The sequence below is a fragment of the Zea mays genome, chromosome 3, assembly GCF_902167145.1.
Source record: "Zea mays cultivar B73 chromosome 3, Zm-B73-REFERENCE-NAM-5.0, whole genome shotgun sequence".
Taxonomy (NCBI): domain Eukaryota; kingdom Viridiplantae; phylum Streptophyta; class Magnoliopsida; order Poales; family Poaceae; genus Zea; species Zea mays.
In genome coordinates this window covers 55,841,499-55,855,054 of record NC_050098.1, presented here as the reverse complement: position 1 = coordinate 55,855,054, position 13,556 = coordinate 55,841,499, and positions in this window count along the sequence as shown.

Genomic DNA, 13,556 nt, shown 5'->3' with positions numbered 1-13,556 from the left:
ATGCCTACTTGAAGGTGTCACCGATCAGAGGAATCAAAATATTTGGAGTCAAAGGCAAGCTAGCACCTCGATACATCGGACCGTACCAGATTCAAGCCAGACGTGGAGAAGTGGCATATCAGCTCAGCTTACCAAAGAGTCTGTCAGCTGTGCACGATGTGTTCCATGTGTCCCAGCTGAAGAAATGCTTGAGAGTCCAAAAGAGCAGTTGCCAATGGAGGACCGTGAAGTTCAGGAAGATCTGACATATATTGAGAAGCCAACTCAGATTTTGGAGATAGCAGATCGGGTCACTCGGAGAAGCACTATCCGGATGTGCAAAATCAAATGGGGCCATCACTCAGAAGAAGAAGCAACCTGGGAAAGAGAAGATGATTTGAAAGCCAAGTACCCTGAGCTCTTTTCTAGCCAACCTTGAATCTCGAGGGCGAGATCCTTTTTAAGGGGGATAGGTCTATAACACCCTGAATTTGGGGGTATAAAATTTCTTTCTAAGTATCCACCAAATTCAGGTGTTACTCTTGTATGTCTCTCTAGCTTCTCTCTCTCTTTTCCTTTTGAGTAGATTTGGCTTAAATAGTGAGGAATTAATTATTTATTTTTGCCAAAACATTATGAATCACGGAATGTTGCACCATGTTGAGCTTAAATATCCTTTGAATTGTTGCACATGTTTGAATTAGTTTGAATTTGAAACTTGATTTGAATTTGAATTGAAAACCCTAGAGAAAATAAAATAGAAAAGCAATTAGAAATTCCCTGGAAAAAGAGAACCATTTCGGCCCAAACCGGCCTAGTGCAGCACAGCGGGCCGCGCGCGCTCGCGCCCACGCCGCCTGACAGGCGGGCTCCACCTGTCAGCAGTGGTTTCTCCCCGCGCGCTCCCCTTTCCCTCTCCCTCTGCCCAGTGGGGCCGCTCTGTCGGCGCCAGTTTCCCTCGCCCGCGTGCCCCTTTCCCTCTCTGCCTCATGGGCCTGCCTCGTGAGCGCACCGAGCCGTTTCCCCCGCGTGCCTGCTCTCTCTCTCGCTGTGCCGTGGGACCCCCTATTAGCTCCGCCTTCCTCGCGCTCCGCTGTGGACCAGCACGCGCGCAATCACGCACGCACGCTGGGATCCCCGGCCACGTCACCCGCCCACGCCCCTAGCTCCCTTTTGAGCACCGCTCGCACCCGCACTCGCTTCCCTGCCCCATTTCGCGCAAGTTCGCCCTCTCTCGCGCTCTGCCCTCGCCGCTCGGCCTCGTCGGAGACCCTCACCCACCGTGCCGATCACCTAGCCCACCAGAAGCCATGCCAAGCGACCCCGACCTTCGCCTCTAGGTGAAACACCCGTTCCCATGCTTAGTTTCCCCAATTATGCTTTGTCGTCGGCCAATTTCGGCTTCGCCGGAGTTCGGCCGTGGTGGTCTGTATAACACCCCTGGTGTTACTATCACTAAAACTTGAGCATAACATCATAAACATTGGCATTTCATGTGTTTGTCACACCTAGAGTGCATTCACTAGGCAAAAATTTCAAACAAGTTGTATTGGTATGACATTTTGTGGATAAAACCCTAGAATAGGGTACTTAACCCTAAATGGGGATCAGAAGGGTAAAACAAAGTCCAAATAGAGAAAACTCTAAAGCTCAATTGAAATAGTCATAAAATGTTACTAAGAATGGACCTAAGTTACATCCAAACCCCTGAAATGTCAAAAACCCTAAAAGGGACCCTGGAAAGCCCTAAACCTAAACCCTAGGGGGCTAAGTGCAAAATTAGTGTACTTTTGGAGTAAAGTGCAAAAACCATGAATACAAGGTGTCTTAAGTCATATGGTTCACAATTATGAAGATTTGCAACTTAAACCCTAGGTTTTGGGCCTATTTGCAAAAACACCACTTTTCTGACCATATAGTTAAGTCTAAAAACCGTTGATCGAAGCAAACTTTGGAGCTCTGCAGATCGAGAAATTCAAAGAATTTGCCCTAGGTCGATATAGCAAAGTTGTAGAGCCATTGTAGAGGAACAACTTTGCTATAGATGTTTGGGCTTGGTACCATGTGAAATTTGGATAAATTTTGATCTGAAGATGGGCTGTCAGGCAAATTTTAACTGAATCTGGGCACTGTTCATCAGAAAAGATCTCGCCGGCGATAAGAACGCCACCGCGGCCGGGGATGGGTCGGTGGCCACGGTGAAGGACTTCCGCGACGTGGCGTTAAAGCGGGGAGGTGGCGTTACCCGGTTAATCGGCGGCCACCGTACTTTCACCATGGCTCTGCCGCGCGGGTGAGCTCGCCAGCACGGTCACAGCTCAGTGAATCTCATCCATCTCCGGCCAGCAACCTATAAATTGAGCCCGGATCCTACTTCTTCACTGCATCACGCACACAAGCTCCTGAGCAATTGACTCAATTGCACCAGAAGAACTCCCACCGCCCGCAAAACCATTCTGCCCAGCTCTTCGCGGCCGTGAAGAACTCTTCCGTGGCCAACACTCCTCGGGTTAGTGCATACCCAATTGATTCGTGTTCTTGCTTGTTTTTAGCCCCCTGTTGCTCTCGGAGCCGGCCAATTGGAGTTTACCTGAGTCTCGTCACCGGAACACCCCTCTGCTCCGTAGAACGTCGCCGTGACGCCCTCTCTGCCGACCCGCTTTTCTACTCTTGCCTAGCCCAAATTCTATCATGTACGTAAACCCTAGTGAACCCGTGAAGCTTACCCAAGCTTCAATTTGGTCAGCCATGCCTTCGGTTATCCGGAACGCATTGATCCATTTGACCATCCGCACTGTCGCCGTGAACTGGTTGATTCAAAGCCCCATTGGTAAAATTGATTGAGGGGAAATGCGCGGGAAAAGTCCAATCCGGTGTCTACCGCTCGGGAGCACCAGTCTTTACGTCATCCGGCCAGTCTAACCTCGCCTGTGTTCGAAGCTCCACCGTGCGACGTCGTGGTCCTGGGGCGGTGAAGAATTAGAAGTGCAGGGTTTTTCTGCGAATGTCAGTGAGACATTGAATAGTAACTAAGGGTTCTTAACGGATATTCAAAATAGTAGGGGCCTCGGTGCAAACCTACCATCGCGGGCACGCGCGTGGGCGCGTCCCTGTTTCCTATGCAGACTGGGCCGACTAGGCTAGTTTAGGTCCAACACTGTTCATGCTTTTTCTTTTTCCTTTTCTGCCAAAGCTAAAGAAACTGTAGAAAATTGTAGAAAAATCCTAAAAATACCAGACCAATTTTGCTAGATTCCTAATTTCCTATAGAATTTAATAAAAATAGTTTCATGATTTTTAGTCCAAAGGGGAAATTATAGAGTATTTAAAACAGCCTAAGACTATGCTTCTGGATTTTTAGAGAATAAATAATGAATCCAAAATTCACTAAATTTTTAGGATAAACTCTAAATAATATTTAGAAGTCTTGGGTAGAGTTTGGTATGATTTGGACCATGTTTGATGCTTAGAACCCAAAACCCTAGCCCCTGCCCTTTGAAATTCAATATCAACTCTAGAAACCCTAGTTTCCTGGAAGACCGTGAAGGAAAATTGTATTCAAGACTTTAGATAATGAACTTTTATTATCTTTGCACTCTCATGAGCATTACATGGGCATTCATTCTTATGTATGGTTATATTTAGAAAACGAAGAACAAGTAGAAGAAGAGAAGACTTCACCACCACCTGAGGAACATCAGGCAGGCAACTGCTTTTATTTTGATATCTATGGATCTGAGCCTGATTCACCAATAACACAAGGCAAGCCTCGGTGCATTTGCCACCTCCTTGTTTCTTTAAAAATCTTTCTCAATTACTTGATGCATTAGGTGATAGGAGTTGTGTGCTAAACTATTGCCGCATCTCCTTCCTTGGATTATTTCCTAAATCCCTGTTTTATAAAAGGTTTTCTTATGCTTAGCTTTGCTTTAGAAAAACAAAATGTTTTGTTTTATCAAAAGATGATGTTGCAAAGTGGATGGGTTGTTTTTGAAAATAAAACTTGATGGTGAATCCATCATGGCCATGATGGGTTCAACATCGGAAAAGATATACCTCTGCGAGGTACCAAACTTTGGGGTTTGAAATGATTAAGCTGAGACCGGGCGGGTGACTTGCACGAGAAGAGAGTCTAGGTGTAGTGTCTCCGTCTGAGTCGATTAAGGACCGTGTCGATGTAGGCTTGATGACCAAGGACCCTTTAACTGGTCACATGCCTCGTCATGGGTAAGCTTTGCCTCGGGCAGACTAATACCAGAATAAGATACCACACAATGGGAGTGGAGAGATGGCGAGAGTAGCGTGTACCCTCCGTGGCAAGAGGCTGGATGGTGGTGTATCTGTGCTCTCGGTTGGCGTGAACCTAATCTGGTCTTAAGAACCCTGGTGGCGAGTTGACATATGCAAGGGTTAAGTGCTACATATGTCGTGTGATCGGAGATCCTCAGCTGAGTATAATAGATTCAGATCGCCGTACCTTCGCGGTTATGAAGACTTGGTCACTGACCTATACGTAGAAATCTAGTAAAGATGAAGGGTTGTTAAGAAATTGGCTAGTGCAGGTCAAGTGATTGAACTAGGATAGAGAGAACCCTAGTTGCAGGTAATTTTACTTAACCTGACAAATAAATCTGGATTTTAAGGATCCACTCTTAGTAAGCATTTCTGCAAACAGAGTCATTGATTATTGAGAAGCCTTACCTTGACTCCCTCTAGCCAGCATACCCTTGAGAGTCTTTTCTTTAGTCGGGTAAGACTTGCTGAGTAATTCCATACTCAGGGCTTTATCCCATGTTGTTTTTAGGTGAGGAAGCAACCAACTTTTGTTGCTTCTGTTCTAAGGTGGTACCAAAGGAAGAGCACCAAAAGTGAAGCTGCGGGAGGAAAGGATCCTCCATAAAACTTTTGTTTAAACTTATCAGGAGGGGTTTTTGCCTCCCATGGTTTGTAATAATAATACTCAGCACTCATATATTATTTTCTGGTCTGTAATATTATAACTCTGCCTTACTTTTCAATAAAGGTAAGTTAATGTAATTGCTTCCGCATTTTCGTATCTCCAATGCTTGTAATGTCTGTGTGACGGGTGAAACGCTCTTGGGAAAGGTAAGAAAAGCAGATACCGAACTTGTCAAGTGATTCAGGGGCACCTGTAGGATTGTCTGAGGTCTGTTGGACAAGGAAAACTGTAGGTGGGCCTAATGACTTGGGAGGTTCCGTCACAGCTGGTATCGGAACGAAGCCCATCTTTCTTATCTAGCTTTCTTCTGAAGTACTTATTTAAAGACCAGATATAGAGTGCAATGTATAGAAGGTGTGAATCGACTAAGGTTGATTCTGTAATTACACATGCATCATGTTAAAAACTATGCTAATAAGATTTTCCCCCTTAAGAAATGTCGCCACGCACAAGAAGACTACGTGCAAGTCAACCGGGCCAATCGGTGTACCCCGTCATCAACTTGCCCCACGGCATGAAGATAGCAGTAGTGGTAGCAACGATCCAATCGGGGATCTGGAAGCCCAAGTGGATCAGCTTCAAACAGAACTCCGTCGCAGGAACGACATATGGGTCGCGGATGGCGAAAGAATAAACGAATTAAGAGCAGACATCCGCTACCTGCAGGATCAGCTCGCGGAACGAGATCTAGCGCTCGATTGGGCGGTTAACTCTCGTTCGCTTGCCTGGGCTAAGGAGGCAAAAGCTCGAGCCCGCGTGGAGGAGCTTAGCTCAGCCATAGATAACTTGCAGGTCTATTGTAATACTCTACATGAAGAAGTTCATGTATTGTATTCCCAACTGCATCCCAATGTACCTGCGGATCCTGTCGGGATAGAAGCGGGACCTTCTGGAGTAGCGGGAGAAGCACTCGGTGGTGAACTAGACTTGTTCAAGCCTCCTCCCTCTATGAAGTTGGTGGATGAATGGTCTCCTACGCCCGACAGCGAGACTACTAAGAGTGACAAGAAGCAAGAGTAGTATAGTATAGAAGTAGTAATAATGTATAATAGGTAGTGTAATCCTGTTGTAAAATTCGAGTCTGTAACATTACCCTTTTCAGTAATGTATAATGGATGGTTTTCTTTGGCATATTATATTCTTTTCAATGTTTGGTTCCTCAGATGCCTTCCAAGACTCGTTCACAGGATGGAGTAGGGACTTCCCGTGGGAGGGAAGCAACACCAAACCCACCTCCAGTACCTCCCACGTTAGCCGAGGCCATCACTGCCTTGGTTAACGCTACAGCCGACAATACCCGCTTCCTGCGGGAAATGGCGAGTCAACAATTACAACAACAAGGCGGGCGGGCATATCCACAAGGCCCCCGTGAAACATCCTATCTGGATTTCTCTGAGACACGCCCTCCATTGTTTGTTAAAGTAGAGAACCCTCTAGAAGCGGATGAATGGATCCGCGTCATTTAACAGAAGTTCGGGCTCCTCCGGTGTTCAGAGGTTCAAAAGCCCCTATTCGCAGCACAACAATTGTGCGGCCCTGCCAGTACGTGGTTGGGAAATTTTGTAGCCGTTCAACCGGCTGGTCATCAAATAACTTGGGATGAGTTCAAGTTGGCTTTCCGCAAGCACTAAATACCTGAAGGGGTGCTCCACATGAAGCAGGAGGAGTTCATGAAGTTGAAATAAGGCGGGGATGCTGTTACCCAGTATCTCAATAAATTTAATCACTTATCCCAATATGCAATCGATTAAGTCAACACAGATTTGAAGAAAAGGAACTTCATGAGAGGCCTGAATGATCGAATGCAAGGAAAGATGACCACCTGCATCGACCTTACTTACGAAAGGGCTGTCAGTACTGCACTGGCAGTCGAGGCTAAATATGCAGGTTCCGGAAAATCCAAGGGTTATGGAGGCGACTGGCCCAATCAGGGCCCCAAGAAAAAGACAAAGGTTGGTAATCCGACCTTTCAATCCGAATCGCTCTTCCCCACGTCCACCCTCCTACCCTTTCAAGAAACCGGTCTTCATACGTCCCGCCACTGCCCCTAAACCAAAAAATCCGCCGGGTGCCCCTGTCACTCGTTTCCCTACTCTCCCCAGCTCTTCAACTGGCTGTTTCAACTGTGGAAAGTCCGGACACTTTATCAAGGACTGTCCATATCAGAAGCAGAATCGCTCAAATAATCAGCAGAGTTCTGGGAATTCCGCTCAAGGAAAGGGAAATGCGGCAACCAATACCACGGGCAAATATACAAGGAAAACGGGACGAATTTATTATACTAGTGGCCACAACACCGGACGGCGAGCCGGTTATGATGGGTACGTTTCTAGTGGCCAATCACCCTGCAATTATTCTTTTTGATTCTAGTGCTTCGCATACGTTCATAAGCAAGAAATTTGTGGAGGAATATTGCATTCCATACCACGAATCAAGGGAAGGGTTTAAAATTCATTCGCCCGGGGGACAAATATTTACTAAAGAAGTGGCTTACCAAGTGCCCGTAACATTGGCTGGACGGGAATTTCCTACTAATATGATTGTTCTGAAAGGCCAAGATATAGATGTAATTCTGGGCATGAATTGGTTGGCCCAACATAAAGCTATTCTCAATACGGAATTGAGAACTATCAAATTGAGTTACGGCCAAGAAGAGATTCTCTTGACTATCCCCCTAGCCATTCCAGCTAAACCATTTGGCAGAGTATATGAAGCCATCATACCGGAGATCAAAGATATTCCAGTGGTATGTGAGTTCCCAGAAGTTTTTCCAGAAGATTTGCCCGGACTGCCTCCAGAAAGAGATGTAGAATTTGTAATTGAGTTGAAGCCCGGTACGGCTCCCATTCCTAGAAGATCATACCGAATGCCTCCAAATGAACTGGAAGAACTCAAGACCCAGTTACAAGATCTACTGGAGAAGGTATTCATCCGGCCAAGCTCGTCACCATGAGGCTGTCCAGCCATCTTCGTCAAGAAGGACCAAACGCTTCGAATGTGCGTGGATTATAGACCCCTTAATGAGGTTACTGTCAAAAATAAGTACCCTCTTCCATGGATTGACATTCTATTTGATCAACTGACTGGAGCGAGGGTATTCTCCAAGATTGACCTCAGATCGGGCTATCATCAGATCCGTATCCGGCCCAAAGATATACCGAAGACCGCATTCACTACGAGGTATGGTTTATTTGAATATTTGGTTATGTCTTTCGGACTGACAAATGCTCCTGCTCACTTCACTTATCTGATGAACTCAAGATTTATGCCTGAGTTGGACAAATTTGTGGTCGTATTCATTGACGATATCTTAATATATTCCAAGAATGAAGAGGAGCATGCTCAGCATTTATGGATCGTCTTGACGCGCTTAAGAGAACACCAATTATATGCTAAGTTTAGTAAATGCACATTCTGGCTGGAAGAAATCCAATTTCTGGGACATGTATTATCTGCCAAGGGGATTGCGGTGGATCCCAGCAAAGTCAAGGATATTTTGGAGTGGAAACCCCCAATCACTGTACATCAAGTCCGAAGTTTCCTTGGACTAGCTGGCTATTACCGCCGATTCATACCAGATTTTTCCAAGCTTGTGAAACCAATCACAAGTTTATTGAAGAATGATACTAAATTTATTTGGTCCTCAAAGTGTAATGAAGCCTTTGAACAATTGAAGGTATTATTAACCACTGCTCCGGTATTGGCTCAACCGGATATTGAGAAGCCCTTTGATGTGTATTGTGACGCATCAGGCAGTTGTCTCGGCTGTTTTTAATGCAAGAAGGCCGGGTAATAGCTTATGCTTCAAGGCAGTTGCACCAACATCAGGAACATTATCCAACTCATGATCTGGAACTAGCTGTGGTGGTTCATGCCCTAAAAATCTAGCGTCATTATCTGTTGGGGAATATTTGTCACATCTATACAGATCATAAGAGCTTGAAGTATATCTTCACCCAGTCAGAGTTGAACATGAGACAGAGGCGGTGGCTCGAGCTTATTAAGGACTATGAATTGGAAATTCATTATCACCCAGGCAAGGCCAATGTAGTGGCAGATGCACTCAGCCGCAAGGTTTCCTGTCACTGTCTTACCATGAAGATCTCTGACATTACCCTATGACAGGAGATGGAGAAGTTAAACCTGGGAATGATCCAACATGGAACCTTAAATCAACTACAGCTTGAGTCAGTCCTTTTACAACGGATAATGGATGCTCAAAAGGATAATGAGGATATGAAACACATCTGTGAGAAGATAGAGGCTAGAAAAGCCAAATGTTTTCGAAAAGACGATCAAGGCATTGTATGGTTTAACAACTGCATAGTTGTGCCAAAGAATGAAGAGATCCGCCAGCAAATATTAGATGAAGCATATCTTAGTCGCTATTCTATTCATCCCGGAAGCACTAAGATGTATCATGATCTAAAGCAACATTACTAGTGGACGAAGATGAAGATTGAAATCGCACGCTATGTTGCAAAATGTGGCACTTGTAGGCGTGTAAAAGCCATACCCATGAAGAATGCGGGTCCATTACAATCTTTACCTATCCCTACATGGAAATGGGAAGATATAAGTATGGACTTCATTGTGGGATTGCCCAGAACAGCAAAAGGATATGATTCCATCTGGGTTATTGTTGATCGGCTTACGAAAATTGCTCATTTTCTGCCAGTCAAAACATATTACCTGGTCCTCACGTATGAGGAACTGTACATCGCTCGTATTCTCAGTTTGCACGGTATTCCAAAGACTATAGTGTCGGATCGTGGACCTCAATTTGTATCCAAATTCTGGGAAGAACTTCACAAATCTTTGGGTACTAAGTTGCTCCATAGTTCGGCTTATCATCCTCAAACCAGTGGTCAAACTGAGAGGGTAAACCAAATACTCGAAGACATGTTGCGGGCATGTGTTCTGGAATTCCCACAGAAATGGGATGATTGTCTACCATTAGCGGAGTTCTCATATAATAATAGTTATCAAGAAAGCATTAAGATGGCACCCTTTGAAGCTTTGTATGGCCGACGGTGTCGCACTCCGTTAAACTGGTCTGAACCAGGTGAAAGGAGTTTCTTTAGGCCAGATATGGTAAAAGAAACATAAGAAAAAGTTCAACGAATAATTCATAACTTGAAGAAAGCCCAAGCTCGACAGAAAAGTTATGCAGACAAGCGACGAATGCCCTTATATTTTCTGGTGGGAGATTATGTCTATCTGAAAGTCTCCCCAATGAAGGGTGTAACACGTTTCGGGGTAAAAGGGAAGCTTGCACCTCGATACATTGGTCCTTTCCCTATGCTTGAGAAATGTGGACCAGTGGCGTACCGACTTCAACTACCCAAAACCTTGTCTGCTATACATAATGTGTTCCACGTGTCTCAACTGAAGAAATGTCTTCGGGTTCCAGATCGAACTATTGAAGTAACGGATGTTGCCTTAGAACCAGACTTGACATATTCAGAACACCCTATTCGAGACTTGGATCAAAAGGACAAAATTACCCGAAGAAGAACTCTCAAGTTTTACAAGATACAGTGGAACCAGCATTCAGAAGATGAGGCTACATGGGAAACTCGAGACTTTTTAGAAAAGAATTTCCCAGACCTTTTAGCCTCATGTAATTTGTAAAGTGTATACAATTGTTGTAATAAAGGAGTGAGCCCCATACCACCCCTGCCTTGTACCAAGAATAAGGAAATAAAAGGGTGAAGCATTTCCTTTTCCATTACTTACCCTAGGACTTTTAATCTCGGGACGAGATTCTTTTATGGGGGGAAGGATGTAACACCTTTGGTGTTACTGTCACTAAAACTTGAGCATAACATCATAAGCATTGGCATTTCATGTGTTTGTCACACCTAGAGTGCATTCACTAGGCAAAAATTTCAAACAAGTTGTATTGGTATGACATTTTGTGGATAAAACCCTAGAATAGGGTACTTAACCCTAAATGGGGATCAGAAGGGTAAAACAAAGTCCAAATAGAGAAAACTCTAAAGCTCAATTGAAATAGTCATAAAATGTTACTAAGAATGGACCTAAGTTACATCCAAACCCCTGAAATGTCAAAAACCCTAAAAAGGACCCTGGAAAGCCCTAAACCTAAACCCTAGGGGGCTAAGTGCAAAATTAGTGTACTTTTGGAGTAAAGTGCAAAAACCAAGAATATAAGGTGTCTTAAGTCATATGGTTCACAATTATGAAGATTTGCAACTTAAACCCTAGGTTTTGGGCCTATTTGCAAAAACACCACTTTTGTGACCATATAGTTAAGTCTAAAAACCGTTGATCGAAGCAAACTTGGGAGCTCTGCAGATCGAGAAATTCAAAGAATTTGCCCTGGGTCGATATAGCGAAGTTGTAGAGCCATTGTAGAGGAACAACTTTGTTATAGGTGTTTGGGCTTGGTACCATGTGAAATTTGGAGAAATTTTGATCTGAAGATGGGCTGTCAAGCAAATTTTAACTGAATCTGGGCACTGTTCATCAGAAAAGATCTCGCCGGCGATAAGAACGCCACCGCGTTCGGGGATGGGTCGGCGGCCACAGTGAAGGACTTCCGCGACGTGGCGTTAAAGAGGGGAGGTGGCGTTACCTGGTTAATCGGCGGCCACCGTACTTTCGCCGTGGCTTTGCCGCGCGGGTGAGCTCACCAGCGCGGTCATAGCTCGGTGAATCTCATCCATCTCCGGCCAGCAGCCTATAAATTGAGCCCGGATCCTACTTCTTCACTGCATCACGCACACAAGCTCTTAAGCAATTGACTCAATTGCTCCAGATGAACTCCCACCGCCCGCAAAACCATTCCGCCCAGCTCTTCGCGGCCGTGAAGAACTCTTCCGTGGCCAGCACTCCTCGGGTTAGTGCATACCCAATTGATTCGTGTTCTTGCTTGTTTTTAGCCCCCTGTTGCTCTCGGAGCTGGCCAATTGGAGTTTACCTGAGTCTCGTCACCGGAACACCCCTCTGCTCCGTAGAACGCCGCCGCGACGCCCTCTCTATCGACCCGCTTTTCTACTCTTGCCTAGCCCAAATTCTAGCGTGTACGTAAACCCTAGTGAACCCGTGAAGCTTACCCAAGCTTCAATTTGGTCAGCCATGCCTTCGGTTATCCGGAACGCATTAATCCATTTGACCATCCACACTATCGCCATGAACTGGTTGATTCAAAGCCCCATTGGTAAAATTGATTGAGGGGAAATGCGCGGGAGAAGTACAATCCGGTGTCTGCCGCTCGGGAGCACCAGTCTTTGCGTCATCCGGCTAGTCTAACCTCACTGGTGTTCGAAGCTCCGCCGTGCGACGTCGTGGTCCTGGCGCGGTGAAGAATTAGAAGTGCAGGGGTTTTTCTGCGAATGTCAGTGAGACGTTGAATAGTAACTAAGGGTTCTTAACGGATATTCAAAACAGCAGGGGCCTCGGTGCAAACCTACCATTGCGGGAGCGTGCGCGTGGGCGCGTCCCTGTTTCCTGTGCAGACTAGGCCGACTGGGCTAGTTTAGGTCCAACACTGTTCATGCTTTTTCTTTTTCCCTTTCTGCCAAAGCTAAAGAAACTGCAGAAAATTGTAGAAAATCCTAAAAATACCAGACCAATTTTGCTAGATTCCTAATTTCCTATAGAATTTAATAAAAATAGTTTCATGATTTTTAGTCCAAAGGGGAAATTATTGAGTATTTAAAACAGCCTAAGACTATGCTTCTGGATTTTTAGAGAATAAATAATGAATCCAAAATTCACTAAATTTTTAGGATAAACTCTAAATAATATTTAGAAGTCTTGGGTAGAGTTTGGTATGATTTGGACCATGTTTGATGCTTAGAACCCAAAACCCTAGCCCCTGCCCTTTGAAATTCAATATCAACTCTAGAAACCCTAGTTTCCTGGAAGACCGTGAAGGAAAATTGTATTCAAGACTTTAGATAATGAACTTTTATTATCTTTGCACTCTCATGAGCATTACATGGGCATTCATTCTTATGTATGGTTATATTTAGAAAACGAAGAACAAGTAGAAGAAGAGAAGACTTCACCACCACCTGAGGAACATCAGGCAGGCAACTGCTTTTATTTTGATATCTGCGGATCTGAGCCTGATTCACCAATAACACAAGGCAAGCCCCGGTGCATTTGCCACCTCCTTGTTTCTTTAAAAATCTTTCTCAATTACTTGATGCATTAGGTGATAGGAGTTGTGTGCTAAACTATTGCTGCATCTCCTTCCTTGGATTATTTCCTAAATCCCTGTTTTATAAAAGGTTTTCTTATGCTTAGCTTTGCTTTAGAAAAACAAAATGTTTTGTTTTATCAAAAGATGATGTTGCAAAGTGGATGGGTTGTTTTCGAAAATAAAACTTGATGGTGAATCCATCATGGCCATGATGGGTTCAACATCGGAAAAGATGTACCTCTGCCAGGTACCAAACTTTGGGGTTTGAAATGATTAAGTTGAGACCGGGCGGGTGACTTGCACGAGAAGAGAGTCTTGGTGTAGTGTCTCCGTCTGAGTTGATTATGGACCGTGTCGATGTAGGCTTGATGACTGAGGACCCTTTAACTGGTCACATGCCTCGTCATGGGTAAGCTTTGCCTCTGGCAAACTAATACCAGA